Genomic DNA, 25,411 nt, shown 5'->3' with positions numbered 1-25,411 from the left:
CATTAAGAGACCTGGGGCATCACACTAAGCTGTTTGGGGCATCCCGACTTTTAAAATAGCACATCGTCACGGTCACCCAAAACCCTTGTAGGCCTAATTTTGATGATGTTCACTTCTTGACATTATTATTCATCTGTGCTTTACATCGTCTCCAGTTTTTAATGATGAATGGACCAATAGAAATGCTTGGATAAAAATATTTTTACATTGACCTACATTGGAAATTCAGATGTTTTATTTCTTCTCCTGCTGTTTTGAAGATGCATTGTTTTGGCATGACATGCTTTATGAATCCTAGTGCGGAACCACTTAACCAGGCCAAGAACCATTTGAACGTTGAACAATGTTCTGTACAGAACCCCTGCCTTTCCCTTTACTAAAGGACCCTTGGAGACCTCCTCGTTTTGAAGGGTGTAGGGACTTCTTGTGTATTCTGGGGGCATGTCTTCATTTCCACATCTTCAGTGAGGTAGTCGACAGAAGCTCAAAAGCCTCACATCTTCCTCTAACCCTTTAACACTCCAAGGCTTGTTATGCACTGAGGTGTATTACTTACTTCTGTAGAAACTGGTGGGTCTATTCTCTGCTAATAGAGGCTTGTAATAACACTAGTGGCGGTTTATAGGCTTTAGAAGGGTTAACACTGTACTGCAGGTGCGAGTCGTTTCTCAGCGCCGTGTTTGTGCCGTTTTATGCTGCTGCGTTCATTAAGAGCTTATGTAAGCACTTGCCTCTTATTGTGTCATGTGTGCACTCTTGTAGTTTCCGGAAGGGAGGGTTTATTGTCCGTTGCGATGTCTTAGGCTGCTTCAGAACACTTTCATGTGACGCTTCGCAGGAGCCCGGAGGAAATATGATTATCTCTCGTAATGAGACACTCTGCTTTGTACTCGGAACTAATAGGCTATAAAATGTTTTGTCTAATTATCAGTGACGATAATCTGGGATGAGATGTTTTTTTTCCCATAGTTCCATAACTCGGAAAGTAATGATAACTTTTGATAGAACTAGCATTCATATAATGTGTTTCAGTGCTCAGTGAGCTATTATATCTAATATGGTCTCTTTTCGTGTAATTACATGCCTCTATTCAAGTAAAAGCCCTTAGGGGGGAAAGGTGGTGGTTGGTGGTGGTGGTGGTGGGGTGCTCAGTGTGTGTGTGCATGTGATGATGTGAGGACAGAGAGAAAGTGCATTCAGAGCCTGCAGCAGCTCAGTAGTCGCTTTAGCCGGCGCTGGTCATATTTGCTATTTAAAGCAGCCACACACACACCCCCACACATGCATACACACACACACACACACTTCATATATACATACACACAGCCATATTGCATTAGCTGGTGTGAGAGAATCACAGCCTCGCTGCAGGCAGAGAAGGCTCGTGCGACGAGGCGCTGCGATTGGCCGTTGCTATAACAATAGGGGAGGGGAGACAGCCAAATGGAGGCGGAGCCTGAGCCTGATTATAAAATCCTTTAGAAAGACACATTTGCTTCCTGTTTTAGCTTTTCTTTTTTTTTTCTTGTGCATTTTCTGTTGTTTCTCTGTTTCTCTCTCAGTGTCTCCCTGTGTCTCTTCTCCTGACAGGAGGAAATAGGAGGTGGGGGGAGTGTGGATCTTGTATGAAAAGCAGGAGAGAAGGAGCAGCCTGTGGAGACGTGTGTGGTGGAGGGGTGTGTGTGTGGACAAGTGAGTGTGAGCCCGTGTCCACTTCACGCCTTCTAAATAAGACGCGTCCAGTTGTGGATTATCTGCGTCTGCTGCCACAGAGCTGGAGGCCCCCACCCCCCCACCACCACCCGCGCCCGCCTCTCCCTCTCCCTCTGCCTCTCCCTCTCTCTCTCTCTCTCACTGGCAGCAGTGCAGCGAGAGACGGGCTCCTGCTTCTCTCCCGCAGTCCTCTCCACTACTGTAAGTATGAACTCACTCACACTCACAACCTGGATTGTCTGTGCCGCCGTTGATGAGAGGAACTTGGTACTTTTATCTGAGGGAGCGAGTCACGCTTTTGAGGTGGGGGGGGGGGGGCTCATGATGTGAGGCAGGCTGCGTGTTTAGTCTGCTGACTGTTGACTAATTCAATGAGCTGTCTGTGGAGGAACAGGAATAGCCATTATTGTGTTAAGTGTGATAAGAGGAGGTGGACGGCGGTTGTTGGAGCAGACACGTCAAGACGGGGAAGGTGTTGTTGTGTTTTTTTGTTTTGTTTTTTTTTGGGGGGGGGGGTTGTTGACTTTGTTGAGATATGTGTGTCCATGTATATAAATATATGTATGTATATGTATGTATGCATATATGTGTGTATATTTATTAATATATACCATAATATAGCAGCATGTGTCCTGTGTTTACCATCAGACTCTAAGCCTGGGTGCACTATTCTACTGTGCACTGTTGTGCTACAGTTATAGTATAGTTTTGTTGTGTGCTGAATGTTATACTCTGAACTTTCATCAACTACAGCTACTAGACATGAAAGAAAGGGCTGTTGACATAGTTTGCCAGCCTCTGCCAACCTGACTGACAGTCTGAATGAACTTCTCTCTCAAAAGCCTGTACACACAGCGTCGGTTAATCACGTTAATGGGCGAGCAAGAGAGCGGCGGCATGGGCCGAACAATAGGCTTCAGGCTCTACCTAATTAGCCAAAAGAGTACAGCTATAAATAAACCAGCATCATCATCATCAAACGCGAGACACAGTGAGAACAAACAAAGCTAGCTAGCTCCGGGCACAGTCACACACCGACACACACAGATACACACATACACACACTCGTCCCCAACTTGACAACCGGGGAAGTGCGCTCCCACTGCCAAACTTCTCATGTTTCCCAGAGCAGAAATTGCTGGGGTGAGGTGGGGAAGGTTACTGCAAAACAAGTAGAATATGTGGAATACAAATCTGAGGAAGCCTTCCGACTTGACTCTTCATCTACTCGGCAGTGGCGTTTGAAGTTATCTACATTCATCTCCACAGACTTCTTTGGAGGAACAGCTGAGTCAGTTGTCCTCGAATGAACTTTCTAAAGTACACCCTTAAGACAGGTGGCACAAGGTGGTACTTTTGTGATGGCAATGGCTTGAGGGGTCCTAGTTTAAACTTTGGTTAAACTCAAAGAACTGTTTGAAAGTGATTCTTTGCTTGGTTAAATAGGTCTTCACATACAAGTAAAAACTCTTGTGCTTTATATGGTTCTCTTAAAGAAATTCTATATAGGACCACTATAGCCCTTTTTAGTGATATATATACTGCAGGCTAACTACATTTTAAATGGCTTCCCAAGACAGGAAAGTGTAGCCCTACATATCTACCAGCCATAAGATATCAGAACCCAGGTCTAGACTAGTCTCATTTGCTAGATATCGCATGAGGGAGGCAGCCGAAATGACTTTGGTACTCGCCTTTGCCTCTACCTCATGCAGTTCTGCTCCATAGCTGTGTTGAAGCTCTTTGAGAAGGTGATTGCAGATAATTGCACAGTTGAGTCTCAGTGAACAGTGACAAATAGGGGGCTTTATTGCTTATTGGAAACAAATTGCACCTCGTCCTTAGCCAGCTGAGGAGAGTGGGAGAAATTACCTCGGAGGAATGAAATGGGCAAATTCCTAAATGAAAAAGCTATTTAAAAGACTGTGGGTTGTGAGGTGTAGCTGGAAAGTCAACTGGTGGGAGGCAGCCTGAGCACAGACAGTGTGTTTGGTCAATGTTGATCTTAGTGTCTCTGTGGGGAAAGAGATGATTGAGAACTGAAGATGCAAGGATGATTAGAATAAGTTTAGTTTAAAAAAGTGTTATTGTGGTGTTCAACGAGGTACAGAGGGTCCAGAGAGTGAACAGAGAGTCTCTACATAGTCCCCTACCCACTGCTTTCCTAACTCAGAGCCCACCATGGGGCTCGAAATAAGGTCAAACCAATGTGGAAATCAGTGTCCAGGCCAGAGGTGGTGAGCATCTCTCAGCCCGCCCTCGTCACCATCTGGCCCCGGCGTGTCCTCTCGCGCTTCACTGACATCACTGCTCGCGGCCCTGTACACTAATGGCCCCTTTTTCACTGGTGCACAATGCTAGCGCTCAGTGCTGTCGCCAGCGAACCACTGGTTGACATTCAGCGCAAACTCACAGCACTGTGTGCTCATCAATGCTAACAAGTGTGTTCATTTGCGACAGGGCCTTTAATGACATGGACTGCAACTTCGACTACTGAAAGACCGCCCAATGAGTAACCTATGAGTGGTTTATCTATACACAGAGCCACAGAAATTAGAGCTGTTTCGACCTACAGTACATGAAAAAACCACAAGGCTAGCGGCTGCTCGTCAATGAACGAACGGTCAATATCAAAGCAGGAAAAAGGTCACTGTGGATCCATTGCTGGGAATAAGATTCACATACACAGCCCTTCCGTGCTTTACTTTTGATAATGCTTCTTGGAAGCGGTGTTGGTAAATGTTTGCTTAGGAAGCATGGCTGGCGATTCTTCAGAATTCTATGCTGTACGTTCAACACATTCACATCACTTATCGATCAGCTGAATGTTATTATGGCATTTTGGGGCTCTGCATGGGACCTACAGATTCAGCAAAGAAAACAGAGCAGTCTTCGGGCCGTGAAAATAGCTCTCGTGCATCGAAGCATAAGCCTCCAAAAGGTGTCCTGTGGTATCTGGCACGAAAGACACTAGCAGCAGATCCTTGAAGTTCTGTAAGTTGTGAGGTGGGGCCTCGATGGATCACATCAATGAGCATTGGGTGCCCATGACCATGTTGCCACTTCCCCAGTTATCCTTCTTTGGTGCATGTTTGGTAGATGTAGCTGTTGATCACTGCGTACCAGAGAAACACCACAGGACCTGCCAGCCTCCAGTCGTCTAGCGCTCACAGATTGCCTCTTGTCGAAGTGTTTCAGATCCTTATGCTTGCCCATTTTCCTGCTTCCAACACATCATCTTCAAAAACTGACTGTTCACTTTTAGCCTCATATGTACATCCCACCCCTTCACCGTAACACTGTATCTCACAGAAGTGTGGCTTTCAGTCTGTCATGCCATCCAAAACAACAGGCTACCTTATTGTTTGTGGACATGTAGGAAAAGGGTTAAAATATGATCTATGAGAGTTTGTTGATATGTGTCGTGTAATTCTGCCACTGCAACAGTCTTACCATTGTTGACTTCTGCCATAGTCTTCAGTCTTGAAGCTGTTTGTCAGGGGTTTAGATCAAGACAAGAAATTATGAATATGTTAAAACTGCCTCAAGACTAGCATCTGACATGTGTCCTGTTTTAGTGGTTGCTGTATTGTGTTCTATAGTTCTAGTAACAACACCTTAATCCACATAGGGATTTCCTGACAGAGGAAAATAACCTACAGCAGTTAGCGAACTAGCTGTATGTCAGAGTGGTCAGGTGAGTTCTTCATGTCCAATTTGCTTTCCAGCTAGTGCTACTGTGCGTCATAGTTTATTACACACATATTTATACAAAAGGCCCTACCTTACACACCGCCAACAGTCTATTTTCATGTCTTCCGCCTGCATCGTTTAAATAGCAAGGAATATATCGGGAGGTCTCGAAATGAGGTGTGTTCAGGTCAATTTCTGCCGTATTGCTATCTTGGCAACGAAAAACACAAGTGCACCACTGACCAAAAACAACCTAGGCAGACGTCAACAGTCAGACGTTTGTTGCTGTCTTGGTAGTAATTGTTAACACAGGCGCATACAGCCCAACGCATGTACACACCCGCTTTGCGCCATTGAAATACCAATTCGCCAAAGTCAGACCACACCTGACTCCTAATGGAATGGCGAGAGACATGCTGATTGGTTTATTGCACGTTACGCCCAAACACACCCATGATCAATTAAGATACTTAGTACAGGCCTTTTGCACTTTTCCTGTTGTTACGGTAGCAAAGACACACTCATACACTGACAAAATTGCTAAAATAGGGCCCAAATACATCTACTTACATTCATTAAAGGTATACAATTGTTCATTTCTTCTTGAGGCTCAATTTGGCTGCTTATTCACTGGCTATTTATAAGAAGGACATTTTTAATCGTTCCACTTTACCCCCTTAAAAAAGCTATGGACCGCCGGTGGGCCGGAAGTGTTATTACAGTTTTCTGTTACCAAAAAATTGCAGCTTGTACAGAAGTCCTTAGTGTGTAATAAGTCTTGCTGTGTTGAGGGGTGAATAGGTGAGCACTTCTGATTCCACCATTAAAGTTGGAATGAAAAGTGTGAATAAAAAGCTGGGAAATAAGAAGTTAGCGTCAAGCTTCCTCCCAGTTGTTACCTCACTGGCAGATACAAATACACCAAATCATGAGCACGAGCCAGCCAAGCATTTCATTACACAGCCACGTTTAACACAGAAACCTTCAAAAGTAGCTTTTGTTTCACGTGTTGGCCCTGCTGAGAAGCTAATTTCCGCTAGACTAACAGGGATTTGCCTGTTACTGTAGCATCAAGCTTACAATGTTTAATTTAGGCCTTTTATAGCAGCTCTCCAGAATAACTACGACGTATGAGTAACATTTTCAGCTCTTTTGGGCGTTAGAGTTTGCGCGTCGACTCCCTTCAGTAAACATTTAAACTACTGGAGCCTGTTAGCTTAGCTAAACACTCAGTAGACCATCTAGTGAGGAGAGGATGTGGTCCAGCTCAGCCACGGAGACAACTGTGAAGAGTAGGAAACCATGAACACCTTAATCCACGAGAAAAATAAGCCTCAGCATTTAGCTTACTAGCTGTGTTTCAGAGGAGGAGGCCAATGCTCGTTATTTTCTTCAGACTGACCTGTGGTGAATTTAGGAGAAAGGGAGCATGTACTTGTAAAACTGTCTGCTGAATGAAACATCTCATTAAATGAATGCTGAATTGGTTGAAATAATAGCACTAACTGGCGTTTCTCACTGTAGATCCTGTTGTTTCTATAGCAGCTTATTCAAAACACCAGCTTTAGCGTGGCTCCTGCCAAATGAACCAAAATACAAGACGTCTTTGTGCTTTTTTTTTTCTCCCCCTCACATTTAAACAGTCTACTAGAGGTGAAATACTAATCTTGCAGATTTATGGAAAAACACTAGGGCCAATTATTATTTTTTTCCCTAGCTCTTTCTGTCGTCCCTCACATAGTCAGGCATAAATAAATAAATCTAGGAACCCTGTATGTAAATGTGAGCCACTCACAGCCTAATTTCTTTCTGTTCATTCTAGTGTTCTCGTGTATGTGCTCTGCTTTTAAAGGGACTGGCTTTTTGCAGTAGTGTTGTGATCCTAAAGGTAAGCGAGGTTATTAAAAACAAGCACCTCTGGAGTTAATGACGAATCATCAGCGAGAGTGTGAGTCATGGGAGCCCATAATGATTCGGCGTAATGCATATTGTTGCTTTTAATGTAGCACCGATGGCTGGTCCATTAAGTCCCTGATCTGGGCGCGGCTTATCATAGCCCGAACTCCACCGTTCCACGTCTCAAACAGAGCCCTTGAAACCGTTCTCAGGTCAGCAGGAAAAAGCTGGTGCCTCTGAGACCGTTCGAGGACGTCAAGGGGAATATGTGCTAAAAGTCACACCCCAGTGCAAACAGAGCCGTACATGGAGCAGTGGTGCCGGTCGTTAAACTGTCAACACAATTGTGTTTCACTAAATCATATCTCGTTGAGGCCGTTTATAGGTCATAAAATTGGTACGTGGCCTCTAGCCTGTCAGCAAGAGACCAGCGCTTTCAGCAGAGAACATACTGCCTATGCGCTCTGCGGAAAATATACAGCGTATTTGATGTATTTGGTGATTTTATGGCATCACTACACTAGCATCAGACTCTAAATGTATTCAGACTCGCTGCAAATGGGCAGTAAAGTTTAAAGGCCCAGTCAAATAATTGCTGGCTCAGGAGCTACTCAGCTAAAAAGATGATGATTAGTTGAAAGGAAGAAAACTGACCTATCGCTACACTGAATAAACATTGTTATTAATGGCCAACGTAATGGAAAGTAACAAAGCAGTGATGAGAAATGAAAAGATGATAAAAAATAATAATATTCCGTAGTCTCTGATATTGTGGTCAGTTCTGGCAAAAGCATGGCTTCAGTTCCAGTTATTAAATTATCCTAACTGTCTAAACGCATTCATTTAAATGCATTTAACCCCCTTAAACTCTGTATGTAAGCCCACACCTCCTTACAGTCATAACTTACATCAGTTTCATAGGCCCTAAAACATAACCCTGTGGGACTCCAAAAGATCTAGCAAGATAAACAGCCATACAGCAGTTTTCACATTAGGATTAATAACTGAACCATTAGCCCTAGGGTTTAAGGGGTTAATGGAGGAGATAACTCACTGCCACCTTTACCAGAAATGGTTATCTCAGTTGCAGTTCCGCCCAGGTAATGTTTACCTTAGCTGGTGAGCTCTGTTTGTAGTAAATAAAGCTCATGGCTTTGACATCTGCTTTCCAACAGTTCTTGCAAAGCCAGTTTGGAGGTCAGGAACTTCATGGAAGTCTTTTTTTCAAAGGGGAATACTTCCATTTTATCACCCACGTCACCCATACCACCACAATTGGTTTGGAGTTAAAGCTGTAAAATGTAAACTCAGACATTCACTTTATTTAAACCTCTAAAAGCTGCATCACATAATATATTTTTACATGAAATGTAATATCTTAACGTTAGATATAAACATCACACAACACATATAGGTTACTAGTGGTTGTGGATAGTAAATAAAAAGGCTATATTTGTGTAAACATCATGACCCTTTCTTCCTAACAACACCACTGTAAAGGAAAATGATTCAGTAAGTTTCTCTAGAGCAAAGTATTTCATAGCAAACCACTCTGAATGACTTTGTTTACATCTAAACCGCTGAATTATGCAGAAATATCGAAGTAGAGTTCCGCTTTAAATGAGTGTTGAGCCGTGTTTAGCTGCTGTTTCGGTGACAAACCTTCAGTCCTTAACACTCCATACCCACTCTGCTAGTCTCAAGGGCCCTAAAATTACAATGTGAGAATGTAAGTGGCCCCAAGTCTCAAAACTGCTCTTGGTGAGCTTGGTGAGAGAGCACACATACTTTGCTTGACCCTAGCAGCAGACTCTGGTCATGTTCCATAATGTTTCTCTTTAAACACTGGGGTTGTTGTTGGAGCATGATGAACACAAGACAGAAGGTTTTTGACGTTCACACAAGCAAAGAAAGAGCTTCTTGTTGTGGCGTGAGACATCTCCGCCACTGGCCATAGGATAGAAAGAGGGTATGAAACAAAAGGTCATGTTTATTGCCTCGTGTTGACGATGGAGGGGGTGATGCAGACACCAACGCGCTGACTGCTTACTAATAATGTACAGTACAGGGACAAAAAAAGTCCCAGTTTCTTCTGTTTTTGTCATATTTACATGTTTTAGAGTATGCAACTAACTGCAATACATCATTTAATAACCAGTAAACAAACAATGCAGCTTCTAAATTATTATTCCATTCAATGGAGAGTTATATATTGCAAACTACTGCTGACCAAAAAGAATATACCAAAAAACATCTAAATGACACACAACTTTTAAGATAATATTCTGTGGACCGATGAGTCAAAGGATGAGCTTTTGGAAGACACTGGCCCCTATTACATCTGGCGTAGTAATGATGATAGTGTGATGGACCTGGGCTGCTTTGCTTCTGCAGGACCTGGACGACACAACTGTCAGAAATGAGGGAACCATAAATTACTGCTCTACCCATGAGTTTGTGACCTAAGGCTCAAGCGCAGTTGGGTTATGCAGAAGGACAATGATTCAAAGCACATAAGCACCTCTACCTCTGAATGGCTCAAAAGAAACAAAATGAAGGTTTTGAAGTGGCCAAGTCAAAGTCCTGACCTGAATCCCTTTGAGATGCTGTGGCAAGGCCTTAAACAGGCAGTTCATGCTGGAAATCTCTCTAATGTAGCTGAATTAAAACAATTTTACAAAGAAGAGTGGGCCAAAATTACTTGATGTATGATTGCAGCTGTGGCACAACCAGTTATTGGGTTAGAAGGGCAGTTTCCCATTGCTCATATAGGTTTTGAATAAATCTTTATCTTCAAAAACTGGAATGATCATTAAAAGTCTTTATCTTGTATTAAAATGAACTGGATGATCTGAAACATTAAAAAGTGACATATGCAAAAATAGAAGAAATTGGGTAAGTTGCAATTACTTTTTTCACAGAACTGTATGCTGCTCCCCACTGTTTGCACGGCATGTATGTTTTGCTGTCACACACATGACCAGATCTGCTGGAAATAAAAATGAAAATAAGGGTAGAAATGACATAACCACAAATACACACACACACTGTAATGCAGAAGGCATCATCCACAATCATGCCTCTCCATAAAAACCGACTAATATCTCAGTGCAGGCAATATGCATGTTTATTTGTGTCCGCCACACACATACATTGAGACGACAGAAATGACAAATAGCCTTCCCACTCTGTCATTTGTAGCCGGGCCTAATATTAAGTTGTTCTCGTGTGCGTGCTGCTCGTTTGTCTTGGTTTACTTGTGCGAATCGCGATCTGACAGGCCCGGGAATATTGTATTGAGGGAACATTCAAGTGAGAATGACCATCCATCTTGTGGAGACATCTCAATTTTCCAGCTATTGGGCTTCTGTGGAATACAGCACTAGGTCAGTTACCCTACAACGCATTAGGCGAAGATGCCACCTGAGTCTCCGCTAATGTGCTGTAAAGGCATCATTATCCCACACCCCCGACACACTGATAATTCACACTTAATCAAACACATACAGGCGGAAAAGCACGAAGGAGGACCTACGAGCGACTTGTTCTAAGAAGCACAGTGCTGGCTTCTTGCCGTGTGCTGAAGGAAAGCAACAAGGTCGTCCACGCTGAGAGCGCTCGCCCCTGGCCAGAGCAAGCGGGTGCATGAATGAGCGGCCCTGCCTAGCGTGTGAACCAGCGAGATGGAAACTCATCTGACCACAGGCCCATGCATCAGCGGCATCCTTTTTGCTCATAATTAGAGCTTGAAATATTTGCCCAAACCCAACGGGACTCGACTATTGAGGTCAGACTCGGACAACATTTCGCCTTCAGGTTTCTCAAATGCGAACAGATGCAAAGAACCCAAAATTTACTTCTTTACTATTTCCCACATTGCCCTTCTGCTGTCCTTCCCTTCTTTTATAAGCTTGGCAACTAGACTGCAAACCTTTAAGGTGCCATAGAGTGCCTTTATTTAATATTTTAAAATGTTCTCTGATGTCTACACTGAAGCTATGTGACTTTGGTCAGGGTGAAAAATGCCCAGATGTGCTTTTACAAGCTGTTTTACAACCCAGTGTTTTGGCCTTTCAATCAAACCCCTTTGCCTTTTATGGTTGGCTAATGAATAATTGATTCAACGGCACAGAAACCGTTTAGTATAGCATAGCATAGTACTTACTTAATTGAACTGTATCACTGAAATGCTGTACATTGTAATTATGCTTCCCGGATACTGCTGCTATCCTGGCTAGCTGAGGATATGGCCTAGCTGAAGAAGCTAGTCAGCCAGGGTTAGCTTTTAGCCTAGCACAGATACCGTCTTGCTTCCCTGGCACCCTGCTTTTAACACCTTCCCCAGATTAGGCCTCAGGGAAAGTCGTAATCATGAGGCCTGGTTCGCATAGCATCCCATTTTCCAATATCTAGCAGAGTCTGGCAGGGACGTGCAGCTCTTTAGTGTTATAGATGGTCATGGTTAAAAAACTAGACTACAAGCACAAAAAAACATCGTATTTTCCCAAAGTGTCTGTTGTGTTTTACTACGTTGCAGCTTTGACTAGGACTAGACAGGAAGGGCTTTTGATACTCGGTGTAAATATTAATAAGTCAGTTATGTAACAGGTCTGGGCTTTTGAAATTGATCTCTGTTTTGGTTCTGGTGGGTTTTCTTCAGCAGTGCCTGAGGTTTCCAGTTTGTTGCTTCCATGTACCAGACTCTCATCATGCAACTATGCCAAGGTGAATACAGTTTTTCATACTAGGGCAGCTTTAAAACTACCTCTGTGATCCTAAAAAAATCCTGAACAATATTTATTTATTTATTTTTTTCAAAATCCAAGAGCTGTTCAAAGTGCTTACAGTGAGGTCCAAGTACACCTTTTAGAAAAAAGTTTTGGGACACCTGCTCATACATTGTTTCTTCTGAAATCGAGGGTATTAAGAAAGAGTGTATCCTGCTTTTGCTAAAGTAACTGTCTCTACTGTATCTACTGTGTCTACTGTAAAAAGACTTCTGCTTGATTGCATTCAGTGGCAAGAGTGTTAGTGAGGTCAGGATGTTGGAAGATCACCACCCCACTTCATCCCCAACTCCTCAGCTCATCTCAAAAGTACTGGATGGAGCACCATCCATTATTCCAAAAAACACCATTTTTGGAATGAGGGGGGCTTTATACCCCTCTAGCCCATGCCTGGCATTATGCAACATGGTGCCAATAGGTTCATGTTTATCTGCTCCAGAGAGTCCTATTCTATTGGCAATACTTCTCTACAGGGACTGGACTAGTTGTGTGTGCATTTGCACATCTGTGTAAGTGGCTGAATGCATTTATTAGAAGGGGTGTCCACAAATATTTGGACATATAGTGTATGTGGTGACTATATAATAGGATGGCTTAATTATTATGTTCACTTTTGTGTTTTTACTCTTATGCGTTAGCCTGCCAGTCTGCTAAATACTAAGTAAGCTCCAATATAAGCTCAGCTCCATTCAAATATCCAACCCGAGTGCCGTGCTGAGCTTTCACCAGTATCATATATAAGTCATCGAAAAGAATTGGTTACTTTGTGTTTTTGCTGTTTATGGTTGGCAAGTTAGCTAACATTGCCAGTTAGCGTACTAACTGTAGCAGGTCACCGGCCTCCATTTTGAGACCAAAGCAAGTCTTGATTTTTGCTCATACCTTGCATGTTGTTTTTGGATTTCTGAAGGTCTTTTTGGTGGCCAGGTTTCCTGTCCAACCCCTTAAACCTGGCATTCAGGAGTCACTTGTGTTTTTGGTGAATGACAACATGACGACGTCTTGGCCTGTATGAAGTTTATCCAGAGTAAAAACTTTTAGGATGGTGCTTCCAGCCAATGACTTGGTCAGTTCCTTGGTCACCTCTGGGATCTAGGTCATCAAACTCTGTTTTGGGACAAAGGCAAGGCATGATTTTTGCTCAAACCTGGCATGTTGTTTTTGGATTTATGAAGGTCACTGGGGTTTTTTACGGTGAATGACAACACCGTTTTAGCCTGTATGAAGCTTATCCCCACTAAAAACGTTTAGGAGGTTGTTTTGAAGCCAACGAGTGACAAATAAACAACTTAAACTTCACTTTGGAGAGCTGATAATTAGACATTTCAGTGTTTACTTTGTTTCTCAATGGTCTACTGATAGCAGCAACAATTGAGCAACAAGCTAATTAAGCAGGCATTTGAGTCTGAGTAAAGCTCTACTCATAATTCACCTTGAAATGATGCGAGCATAAACATTCTGAAAAATGTACTCAGTAATTGTACCATAAGCAGCTGTTCTTATAGTCAGGATGCCACAGCATTACAATGACAGTTCACAATCAAACCCTGAGTTCTCTGGACTGCTGAAGAATATCCAGACTGGGGGTCACAGCTGGCTTCCTGATATTTTAACATTGAGTAAATAAGCACAGTGTAAGGCTGTGTATGATCCATTAGCCAGTATGCAGTCAGAGAGTAAAGCAGCCTTTTAATCTTCCTATCGTGGGTCAGGGAAGGGCGGAGAGGCCAGGAGAAGGTGACTCTCATGCTCGTTAATCTGTCTAGACCTCTGACTGCTCTCGTTTATTCCACATCCACTTTGCCCTCTCCACATGGCCCAGAGCAGCTTCAGAGAGCGAGAGAGACTTGTGTTTTCCCCTTAAACACAAGTGTCTGGTTAGTCACTCCCCTCTATTTCTGCTTTCCCAGTCTCACCGAAGCAGCTTCAAACTCATAACTAATACATTTGAATGCAGCCATGCATTTCCTTTATTGATCGCATCTTTCAGCTTAAACTTGCCATTTGTTACAGTCACTTTTTTTGTTTTTTCTGTGGTCCATTTTGTATTATTTATGACAAGGACACCGGTTAAGTTGTAGCCTTTCGAAATTTGGCTACTGTTATTTATCCGCAGAGCTCACACCAGCTTTGGAGACTCGCCGAAGTGTGAAACAATGTCTTCAAGGCTGTGTCCGTGCATTCCCTGCGGTAATTCGCAGGCCCTTATTTTCTCTAACCACCATGCGGTTCCTGAACACAGCAGATTTTGTACATCAGTTCTCAGTTAAGCGGCCAAAAGAAGACACGAGTTCCTGATGTCTGCTTGTTTTGCTCTGCTTGTTGGATGGCTTGAGGGCAACAGACTGGGTTTTGCTGCTTGTGTGCGGTTTGCCGAGGGCAAGAATTTTGACGAAGGTTGTTGGTTAAGGGTATTTACACATGTCAACTCCAAAATTCCTAATAGTGAAATGAAATTTACATAACTGGCAGTTTAAGAGTTCCCATATTCTAAAATCTTAGATATTAGATTAACTGCTATGCCATAAACGAACTGTTCTGGTTGTTCTGTGGCATCGTTTAAAGAATAACTGGCATCTTGCTGGCATCTTATATAGCTTCATTCTGTATATAGTTCTGCATGCTTCAGTGAGGCACCATAGCAGGTGGTATCTAACCATATGTTAGTTTCTCTAATATCTAAGCCTGAGAGCCTTTCGGGCAGTTGCCGGAGATGCACTGTTGGTGCCAGCAAGCACCCCTGACATTAGAATGTGTTTGTGCTCTGTGCTCGTCCTTTATATGGAGGCAGCTTCCAGCCGAATGACTTGGTCAGTCCCTTGGGCACCTCTGAGATCTAGGTCACTCTGTTTTGGGACCAGGGCATGTCATGATTTTTGCTCAGACTTGACATGTTGTTTTTGGATTTCTGTTTTTTTTCCCCCACATTTGTTTTCAAAAGAGATACCGTCACTTCCAGAATGATTGCCCCCCCTTTAAAGAACTTCAAAAACAATCATAAAATAACCAATACATGATGCTTCAAATGCACCCCAAAAGAAATGTGCAAAAAAAAAAAATCTCTGACACATTGCTGGCTACACCCACTTCCTGTTTCCCTGTGGTGTTAATATGAGGTTAAGCAAATGTAATATCTCTATATCAAACCAAAAAAACTGTCAACTTAAATAAGACTAAAGGTTATAAACTGGGAAATTAGGATTAGGGGAATAATGCTTGGGAGCAAACTGGTTTAAATGGTCAGGAACAACCCAAGAACCACCAAGGCACAAGCCTGCCATGTACTAGAAGCTGCTGAAACACCAGAGCTACAGTCAAGCAAGTTCTACATTCTAAAGAAGCCCATGCTTTTGGGGTGGCTCATGGGGCTCAAGCCCTGGATGTCATTTGTGATGTTATAAATGAGGAGACTGGTCACTGGTTAAAATATGCTCTTGTAGTTTTTTAACCTTCAGAAAAAATGACCAATTAAACAAATAGCAGCTTGCTGGTTACGCTACGAGCAATTGAGGGTTAAGGTGCTAGTGGGAAAAGCCAAACAAGCCAAATAATTACATTTTTTGGTGCATTATTGAGTCGAATGCTGAAAACTATTCATGAGGTCTATCCCCATTCAGTTAGGGTTAGGGTTAGGGTTAAGGTTGTCACCTTAGTGAGCAAGCTTGCTAGTAGGTACCTCTATGCCGATGAGCTTGGCAGTCTTGAAATAAGGTGTGTTCAGGTAAATTTCTGGTGTATTGCTATTATGGCAACGGAAAACAGAGGTGTGCTACTGACTGAACACAACCTATGCAGACGTCAGACTTTCATTGCTATTTTGGCAGTGAATTGTCAACACAGGCGTGTGCAGCCCAACGCCTGTCAGAGCCAAAGTCAGACCACACCTGGCTCTTAAGCGACGAGTGACACGCTGATTGCATGTTGAGACGTAGTACATGCCTTTTGAGCATTTTGAGCCGTGCAAGTTGCGTTTTTCCTATCGTTACAATAACAAAGACACACTGACGCGCCCTAAATCACGCTTTGCGGTGCCCAAAAGGTCGCTACAATAGGGACCATGGTGTTTTTGTGTAAATGTAAATATTATGTTAGCTATGTATGTACAGTATATTTAAAAGAAGAATAGTGAAGCCTGAATCCTCCAAGGTGAGCATGGTCCTGAAGATTTGGCCAAGCCCCGGATGTTTAAAGTGTCTTGCTGCACACCTCTGTTTCATATACAGCACATACCATCAAATGAATAGATGCTTGTAGGAATACATTACACACTGATGTGAAATCACACTCCTGCCTTTAACAGCTTTGTGCATTTTCAGTGTCACAGTAAACAACGAAGGAGAAAAAATAAAACAAACAAACAAACAAATAAATAAATAAAATCAACTTCACCCTGTTTGCCATTTTGGTCTTCCATCAACACCTCCCTACATCACAGCAGTGTTCACTGCATAAACAGTGAGAGAACTGAAGTGGCCTGGACAGACTCCACAGCTAAATTTCCACATGCGCCTCACCACATGTCTCATCCACTGTCTAGAGAAGACACATGTGTGTACTCACACACTTTCCAGTCCCTTCCTGAAAATAACTTTTCTATTACACTGGTCAATGGGAAGCATGGTTGGAGAAAGAGAACAGAGAACTTTGGAGGTTTGATGAACCAGTTGCACATCCAACAACATTCACAAAGACACAGTGGCCAGTTCCATTTAAATTCACAGTATAAGAACAGAGATTTCTACAACAGTCAGTGTACCTAAAGAGCTTAACTGGAATGCAGGCGCACCCCCCAGTGAGTGACTCCAAGTGGAGACAGTGTCAGAAAAAAAGACTCGAAAGGGTATAAAAAACACTGACAAGAGTCTCAAAACTCTCTTGGGTACAAACTAGGGCCACTGAGATGCACCAAGATGTAATAAGAGAAACTCTTTAAGAGTACAAGGAAAGAACATTGAGAAAAACCAAGACTCAAAAGGAGACTCTCAAAGGTTTGAAGAAGGAAAACTGAGAAGAACCAAGATTCTAAGAATGAAATCTGCTAAGGAAACGAGGAAAGAACACTTAGGAGACCAAGATTCAAAAGGAAAAATCCAGTATGGGCATAATGAAGCATTAAGAGGAACCTAGATTCAAAGGGGAAAACTCTCTAGGAGCATGAGGAGGAACCAGTGAGATAAACCAAGATTTAAAAGGAGAAACTCTTAAAGATTTGAAGACGGAAAACTGAGGGGAACCAAGACTCAAAATGAGAAATTCTCTAAAGGTATTACAAAGGAACATTGAGCGGACCAAGATTCAAAGGGAGAAACTCTAAGAGCATGAGCGGGAACCAATAAGACAACCCAGACTTGAACAGAAAAACTCCCTGTGGCCATGAGGAAGGAACACTGAGAGGAACCAAGACTCAAAAGGAGAAAATTGCTAAGGGAAGGAGGAAAGAACACTGCAGGGACTAAAATTCAAAAGGAGACTCTTTCAAAAGGTACAAGGAAGAAACACCAAGATTAGAAATAGTAAAACTACCTTTGGGCATTAGTAAGAAACATTATTAGGAACCAAGACTCAAAAGGAGAAAATTGCTAAGGGCACGAGGAAAGAACACTGAGGGGACCAAGATTCAAAAGGAAAACCCCCTATGGGTATGAAGAAGAAACACTGAGAGGAATTAAGACTCAAACAGCATCTTCACCCCTGCCCATTTCCCCATCTACAAGAACTGTCTGTGCAGTTCCCAGCCAACCTACAATACATCTCGCAGGAGCACCTACAGTTATACTCATCGTGTAGATGAAAACTAGACCTTTGACACAAGAGCATAAAGCCTGTACTGGATAATGTCCTAAGAATACAGCTCATAATGCTACAATAAGACTACAACTGGGCCTCCCTAAATGTATTTAAGGAAACAGTGGACAGCATCCGTCTTAGCTGTCTCACCATCTATCACTGAGAGATTGCGAGTTTCACAGTTCCCCAAGTGTTACCTTCAGTAGGTCAGCAATCATGACTCATGTGTGGGAGGCTCGACTACCTTTGCACCTAACTGTGCACCATTTTGTGCAGGAGAAGAACAACTGCATGTCACGCTGGTTCACTTCAGGGGTCTCCCTGCCACATGCTCGGCATGCCGGCCAGCTTGGACAAAAACTAGCACTTGAGCAACTGCTGTACTGAATTAAACGAGCCCCTGCATCTCGTGGTAGCAATGACACCGAAAAAGGAACGGCGTGTGCGATTGAGCTGTGTACTCATTCCCTGCAGGACGCAGGAGCCGCCCTGCTGGAGGGCACAGCCATGAGCGGCGGGGGCAAATGTCGTGGCCATTCCTAATTGTCAGCCAAATGGACTTCTAGCTCTGAGCTTCAGAGGACATCTGTCCATAAAACGCTTCTGGGGCAGAACCTCTCAACAAAGCTCGAGCAGCGGCTTGTGCTGGGCCAAATGGAACCATCGGAAAGAAAAAAGCCCTTTGTGTCAACGACGGCTCGCGTAATTAGGCGTCCTAAAGAGCTCCCAGACAGCTTGAGCAGTTGGGTCGTGATGCCCAGATGACATGATATTAATTTGGTCACAATTTTTTATCGTTCCATAGTCCCTCCCCAGCCTTTGAACAACGACTGCTTTGTGCCGGCGATCCTGCAAGTGTGAGGATAGTTTTTCGGAGAGGCGGCAGAGCTGTTTATCAACCACACCAGGGTGAAGGGGTCAAACAGACATCAGACACAATCTGCTCGCTCGCTCGCCTCGCAGAGGAGAATTTAATGAGCAGAGTCGTCCGAAATCTCCATTCTGCCTTCGTCCGAAACTTTGATGAACAGAGAGCAAGGAGGGGGCGGGTGTTGGGGGACACAAATGACTCGGAGACGTTAGCGTGGAAAAGCAGCTTGAGACATCACTGTTGCACCATCAAGGGCTTCCCAGTGCCAAACTGTGGGTTTTCCCTGCCGCAGCCCTGGGCCAAGCTGGGCTGGCAGCAGAAGGAGAGCAGATGCCATTTGATGACGGAGAGCCAGAGATACGGGGGGGGAGGGAGCCGGGCATTGTCAGTAAGATCAGAATCTTCTCATTATTTTTCCCGATCCTTTTCATGTGGCGTGTCGTGTTCACAATCAACGTGGCCTCGTCCCGCAGCGTGGTGGGCCCACAGCTTGTGAAGTAAACAGCATTAGAATGGCCTTAGTTTTGGTGAAGCTTTCTTTTACTGAAAGGTGTTGGCGTCTGGCGGAGCCAGAAAGTCTTTGCCCTGCATGCAGGGTTCTTTTCGCTGCCCTGCATGGATGTTGGCCTTTTGGCTGGTGGAACAATGCCCCAGTATGCTCTTTGCTCCTCGCTGAGCCGGATCTGTAGTCGGTAAACAAGACAAATGGGGCGCATCCTGATTTGGAATGTGTTCCTGGCAATGAGCAATTAAGCCGCTTTGGAGAAAAAAGCAGGTGATAAAAAGGAGGAATAAGGAATAAAAAAATGAAGCCAGAGCTGATAAAACCAGCCCCCTGTTTTGTTCGCTCACCTTGGGCAACCGAATCAAAGAGGCCTTATTTATAAAGATGTGAAAGAAAGCATGTGAACAAGCCTTTTTTATACTCCAGAAATGATTCCAAAAAAATGTGTCGTTTTCAGCGGAGTATCCATGTCTTTAATGATATAAGCCAGATTCTGTATCATGCATTTCACCAGACATTCATTTGATGCAGATAGTTCATTTTCTAATAAATTAATAACTAATCAGGCTAATAAGGCTTTATTTTTAATAACTATATTGTTCTCAGATGTATATTCTTCTTATATATATATATATATATATATATATATATATATATATATATATATATATATATATATATAAGAAAAATATATATCTGAGAACAATATAGTTATTAAAATATATATATATATCAGCAGCTCCAGATAGTTTGGACTGCTCGTGCAGTTTGGGCCTGTATACAGCTTTGCAATCAGACCAATGGTTTCCAGATTTTTTCCCTATATGAATGAATGAGGTTTAAAGATTTGTGCACTTTTTTGATGCTGCTATGATACAAATACATACCACAGCAACCACTTGGCAATGCCCTACCAACCAGCTGGGACACCTTAGCAACCACCTGAACTTCTACAGCAACCTCTGTAGCACCACTAATGTTATAGCACTCACCTTAGCTCATAACAACACCTTAGCAAACATCTAGGGCACCTTAGCAACCAGATGAAATATCATAGCAACCATCTGAAATGCTTCAGCCACCTCCTGGCACTACCAATAAACACTTTAGCACCCTCTCAACAACACCTTAGCAACCATCTGAAATACCATAGCAACCACCCGGGACACCATAGCAAATGCCTGAAGTACCATAGCAACCATCAAGACCTTAGCAACACTATATCATAGAATTAGCGCCACTTTAGCAATCATAGCAATGCCATAGAAGGCACCTAAAATACCTTAACAAATGACCTGAGCAATGACTTGGTATGCTATAGCAACCACATAGGAACACTTTAGCAACACCATAAAATCCACTTAACAACTCCTTAGCAACCACCTAGAACATCATAGCAACCACCTGAAACACCATAGCAAATACAAATACATACCACAGCAACCACTTGGCAATGCCCTACCAACCAGCTGGGACACCTTAGCAACCACCTGAAATTCTACAGCAACCTCCCTAGCACCAACAATAAACACTTCAGCAATGTTATAGCACTCACTTAACAACACCTTAGCAACCATCTGAGGCACCCTAGCAACCACCTGAAATACCATAGCAACCATCTGAAATACCACAGCAACCTCCCTAGCACTACCAATAAACACTTTAGCAAACTTCAGGCATCAGGTTGGAAATCGCAAACCTACTCACATTTTTACGCCACTTTCCCGCTTTTTAAATCATTACTCAAACGGGAATTTTCACGCCAAGATCTAATCCATGTGTATGAATGTTTTATGATGAGGCCCTAAATCTAAACTTGCAGATCTGGCTTCTTTTTTAGACGTCTTTTTGATTCCAAACACACACTTGGAGATTAAACGGTCCCCAATGTCTTTATGCATCTTTGGCCACGTTAATGTGATCTTTGATCTAAGCGACTAGCCAGAGGAGATGAAAATAGGTAGGTAGCAGCAGGGGCCCTTTTAGTGCTGGAGAAAAAGAAAGGAGCACAGCTGTGTTTGGGCCCAGAGGACTTCCTCTGCCTTCTCTCTCTCTCCCCATTGCCACATTTATAGGTCAGTACCTCATTACCGTAGACCAATGTTTGTGCTATGCCAACAGTGGAAGGCTAAATTTAGCTTTTCATTACCTACCTTATTGTTGCTCTGTTAAAGGCTAGGATGGTATTGCTTAGCATGGACATGGCAGTTGATACTGTTTTGTAATAGAGTGAACTAAACTGTGATTAACACTTCTGAATGACATCATTTATAAAGCTACATGATGCCTGCATAAGCCTTTCATGACAACTCAGTCCCCCAGTGTCAGTTCTCATAAAGAAGGAATGGAGATTAACAAAAGGAAGGGATAGCGCGAGATTCTGAATTAACAGCACTTAACAACACCTTACCAACCACCACAAATACCATAGCAACCATTTAAACATATTAGCAACCACCTAAATGACCAGAGCACCCAACAAGAAACACTGGAACAACAACCAGGGGCACCAGAATCACCAGAATCACCAGAAATATAATGCCAATTACACAACCACTCTAGCAACCACCAAAAACACCTTAGCAATATTATAGCAGCCACTTAACAACACACTCATCAACCACCAGGGGCATCTTAGCAATTACCTGAAATACCATAGCCACCACTTGAAAGATCTTAGCAGCCACCCTAGCAACCACCAAGAAGCACCTTATATACTATAGTACCCACTTAACAACCAAACAAATAAATATAAATACCATAGCAACCAGCATAGCAACAACTTCTAAACATCTAAACATCCAAAGAAAACAATCTAATGGACCAAAGCACTCACCAAGAAACCCCTTAGCATCACTCTAGCACACTACTAAGCAACCACATGGGGCACCGTAACATCCACCGGAAATACCACAAACCACCAAAAACACCTTAGCAACACTATAGCACCCACTTAACAACACCTTAGCAATCACCAGGAGCACCTTAGCAAGCATGAAATGCCATAGCAGCTGCCAAGAACCACCTCATCAAAACTGTAGCACACACTTAACCACAACTTAGCTGCCACCTTAACAACCACCGAAAATACCACAGCAACCTCCATAGCAATCACTTGAAACATCTTAGTAACCACCTAACACTTTAGCATCACTATAGCACCCATTTAATAACCTTTTCATTCACCAGGAGCACCTTAGCAGTCACCCGAAACACCATAGCAACCACCATAGCAAAGGCCATGAAAAACATTAGCTACACTATAGCACCCATTTAACAACACCTTAGCGGCCACCTGGGCCACCGAAATACCATAGCAACCACAACAGCAACCACCAAGAAACACCTTAACAACCACCAAAAATACCACAGCAACCTCCATAGCAACCACTTGAAACATCTTAGCAACCACCTAAAAGACCATATGAAGCACCTGAAACACTTCAGTGACATAAAAGAGGTGCTGCTATGGACAGTATAGGAGGGGTGAAGATGAGCGTGAGGAAGAGATGCAGCAGGATTCTGGACTGAGTGTGTCTCCTATTGCTTCAGCAGTCCTCGTAAACATTGGCCCCGAGAGAAAGAACAGTCAGACGCTGAATAGAAATGCTGTGTTCTGTTGCGCTCAGCAGATTTCCTTTTCATCTCTTTGCGATCACTGTTCAGGCGGTGGCGCCTCAGGAAAACGCCAAGCGAATTCTCAGATCCAGCTTTGAGTTATAGTTTCCCCCTCCCTCACAATTGGCTAACAGGCTGTTTCTGCAGGGCACTTGGTGAAAACTGGTCCAGTGAAAATGGGAAGGGAAAAAAGCAGCCATGTCTTATTAAATGCTGATAACGGCACTGGGCTCACACCTATGTAGGCTAATATCCCATATCACTCTATTAAGTGCTGAATCAGAGAGTAGACCTTTTGAGCAGTCAAGACATTTTAGTTGCAGGAGCAGCTTAAGAGAGGAGACTCAAATTACACTTGTTAAGAGATTATGAGCAGTATGCATAAAACATGCACAAATGTGGAATAACCTAGATGGGTTCAGAAAATAACAACACTGCTCCTTCAGTGAGCTTAGCATGGTTTGAAAGATGCTGGTTAATCTGGCCATTATTTCTGTTTCTGTAAGGATCTGGTATCTGGTCAGCAAACTCTGTGATCTGCGGCAGTGTTAGGGCCGCAATACAGGGTGTTTGCTGTTAACCACCACTGTCTGCTAAACAAGCAGACATCTGTATCCTTTTTGCCTGTCTGGAGGATTAAAAGCTACTTCACCACACAGAAATGAGAAATGGCAATGTTTAGATTTTAAATATATGGCATATATTGAAATATCACATATTGAAATAGATATGACATATATCATTGGCCAATTTTAAATATGGGACATATATTTCAGCTGTATTGAAGTATTTAAACTTTCAGTGGGAATCAGTGTAAATAAATTTCACAAGACCTCTGAAGATGCTTTAAAACTCCTGTTAGTTGTGAGGTGGGGCCTCCATGAATTACATCAGGGAGCCTTAGAGGCCCATATCTCTGTCGCTGGTTTGTCCTCTCTTGGAGAACTTTTTGGTAGGTACTACTGACCACTGCTTACCAGTAAAACTCTCACAAGACCTGTCTGATGTTTTGGAGATGTTCTGACCTAATCATCTAGCCATCCCCATCTGGCCCATGTCAAAGTGGCTCAGATCTTTACGCTTGCCCATTTTTCCTGCTTTTAACAACACACCACCTTCAAGATCTGACTTCTTACTCGCTGCCTAATATACACTATATGTCCAAATGTTTGTGGACACCTTCTGATGAATGCATAATTCAGGTTGCACCCATCGCTGACACAGTTGGACATGTCCCTGAAGAGAAGTATTGCCATCAAATCAAATAAGACTCTCTGGACCAGGTAAACATGAACCTACTGGCACCATTCCTACCGCCAGGGGAATAACGCCCCCCCCCACGTAGCAATGAGCTGTAGAGTAGGAGAACTACTGTGTTCTTTGGAATGATGGTTAGTGCTCCATCCAATTCTTTTGGGAAGAGTCTGGGAGTTAGAGATGAGGTAAGGTGATGTTCCTCCAATGTTCTATCCTCACTAACACTCTTGTCGCTGAATGCAATATTATACTCACAACAATGCTCCAAAATCTAGAAGAAGGCTTTACCCCTGTAGTAGAGAGTCACTCCAATAAAAGAATAATCTTTTTTTAATACTGTTGATTTCACAAGTAACAACGAACAAACAGGTGTCCCAATACTTTTGACCAGATCTTGACAGATGCCACTTAGACAATATTTCCACTTCGCCTGTCAGTGGTACTAATGTTATGACTGATCGGTGTGTATATACATGGTCATATCAGAATATTATGACCACCTACCTAACAGTGAGAATAACCACCCTTGGCTTGGATGACACTAGCGAGACTGTCGTGGCATGGACTGTATTGGGTGAAGGAAGGTGTTCATTATAGAGGGTAACTGCTCCACAGTGGTACGTTGATTGCTTTGTGCCACTCGCCAGAGTCGCCATTTTCCCTCTGGCATCAATGGCCAGTTTGGCTCCATTGTTGTGCTGTTGGAAGGCACTCAGTATGCAAGTCCATTGTCATACATCTTCACTATGGCAGCTCTGTAACATCCCAGGAAGTTGCCGAGGTAACCGATTTCAATGGGTAACCACCTCTGGTTTGGGAGGAAGTCGGCCTGGGACGTCACAGATGCCACATGACAGGTTTTGCTGCATGCATAAATAAGCAAGCACACCAGTCAGTTGTAGAACCGTCCAAAATGTCTGTCATGGGCGAAGGACTCAAGTCCAACAGGGCATGATAATAGGGTACCAGGTGAAGGATGGTACCATCTTGGAAATGTTCTAGAGCCACCGTACAGAAGGTTTACCAAGAATGGACCATGAGTTCCTCCCAACGACATAACAATGGTGCCCCAAGGAGGTCATCTATGTCGACTCCAGCGAGTGGTACAGAGCAATCAACTAGTATGCTGTCTGTGCTCTACGTAGTACCAAAACAGCTCACTCTACAAGCCATCAGAAGGTGTCCTGTCATATCTGGTACTAAGATGTTACAGTAGATCCACAGTTCACATGTCGACATCATTGACATGTCAAAAAAGCAGGACTCATTAAATCAGGAGACCTT

At 43.2% G+C, this 25,411-nt stretch overlaps 1 protein-coding gene across 1 annotated transcript in view; it reads left to right on the top strand.

The window, feature by feature from the left end:
* The first annotated feature begins 1,521 nt into the window (after positions 1-1,521).
* The window catches only part of cdk18 (cyclin dependent kinase 18), a 68,580-nt gene continuing 44,690 nt past the window's right edge, over positions 1,522-25,411 (top strand). Inside the window, exon 1 of the mRNA XM_072665668.1 lies at positions 1,522-1,914. The gene's annotated coding sequence lies outside the window, so the exon portion shown is untranslated. The remainder of the gene's footprint in view (positions 1,915-25,411) is intronic.

Source organism: Salminus brasiliensis, chromosome 21, assembly GCF_030463535.1.
Source record: "Salminus brasiliensis chromosome 21, fSalBra1.hap2, whole genome shotgun sequence".
Classification (NCBI taxonomy): domain Eukaryota; kingdom Metazoa; phylum Chordata; class Actinopteri; order Characiformes; family Bryconidae; genus Salminus; species Salminus brasiliensis.
Note: the sequence above shows the minus strand (reverse complement) of the source record. Positions and strands in the feature narration are given on the sequence as shown.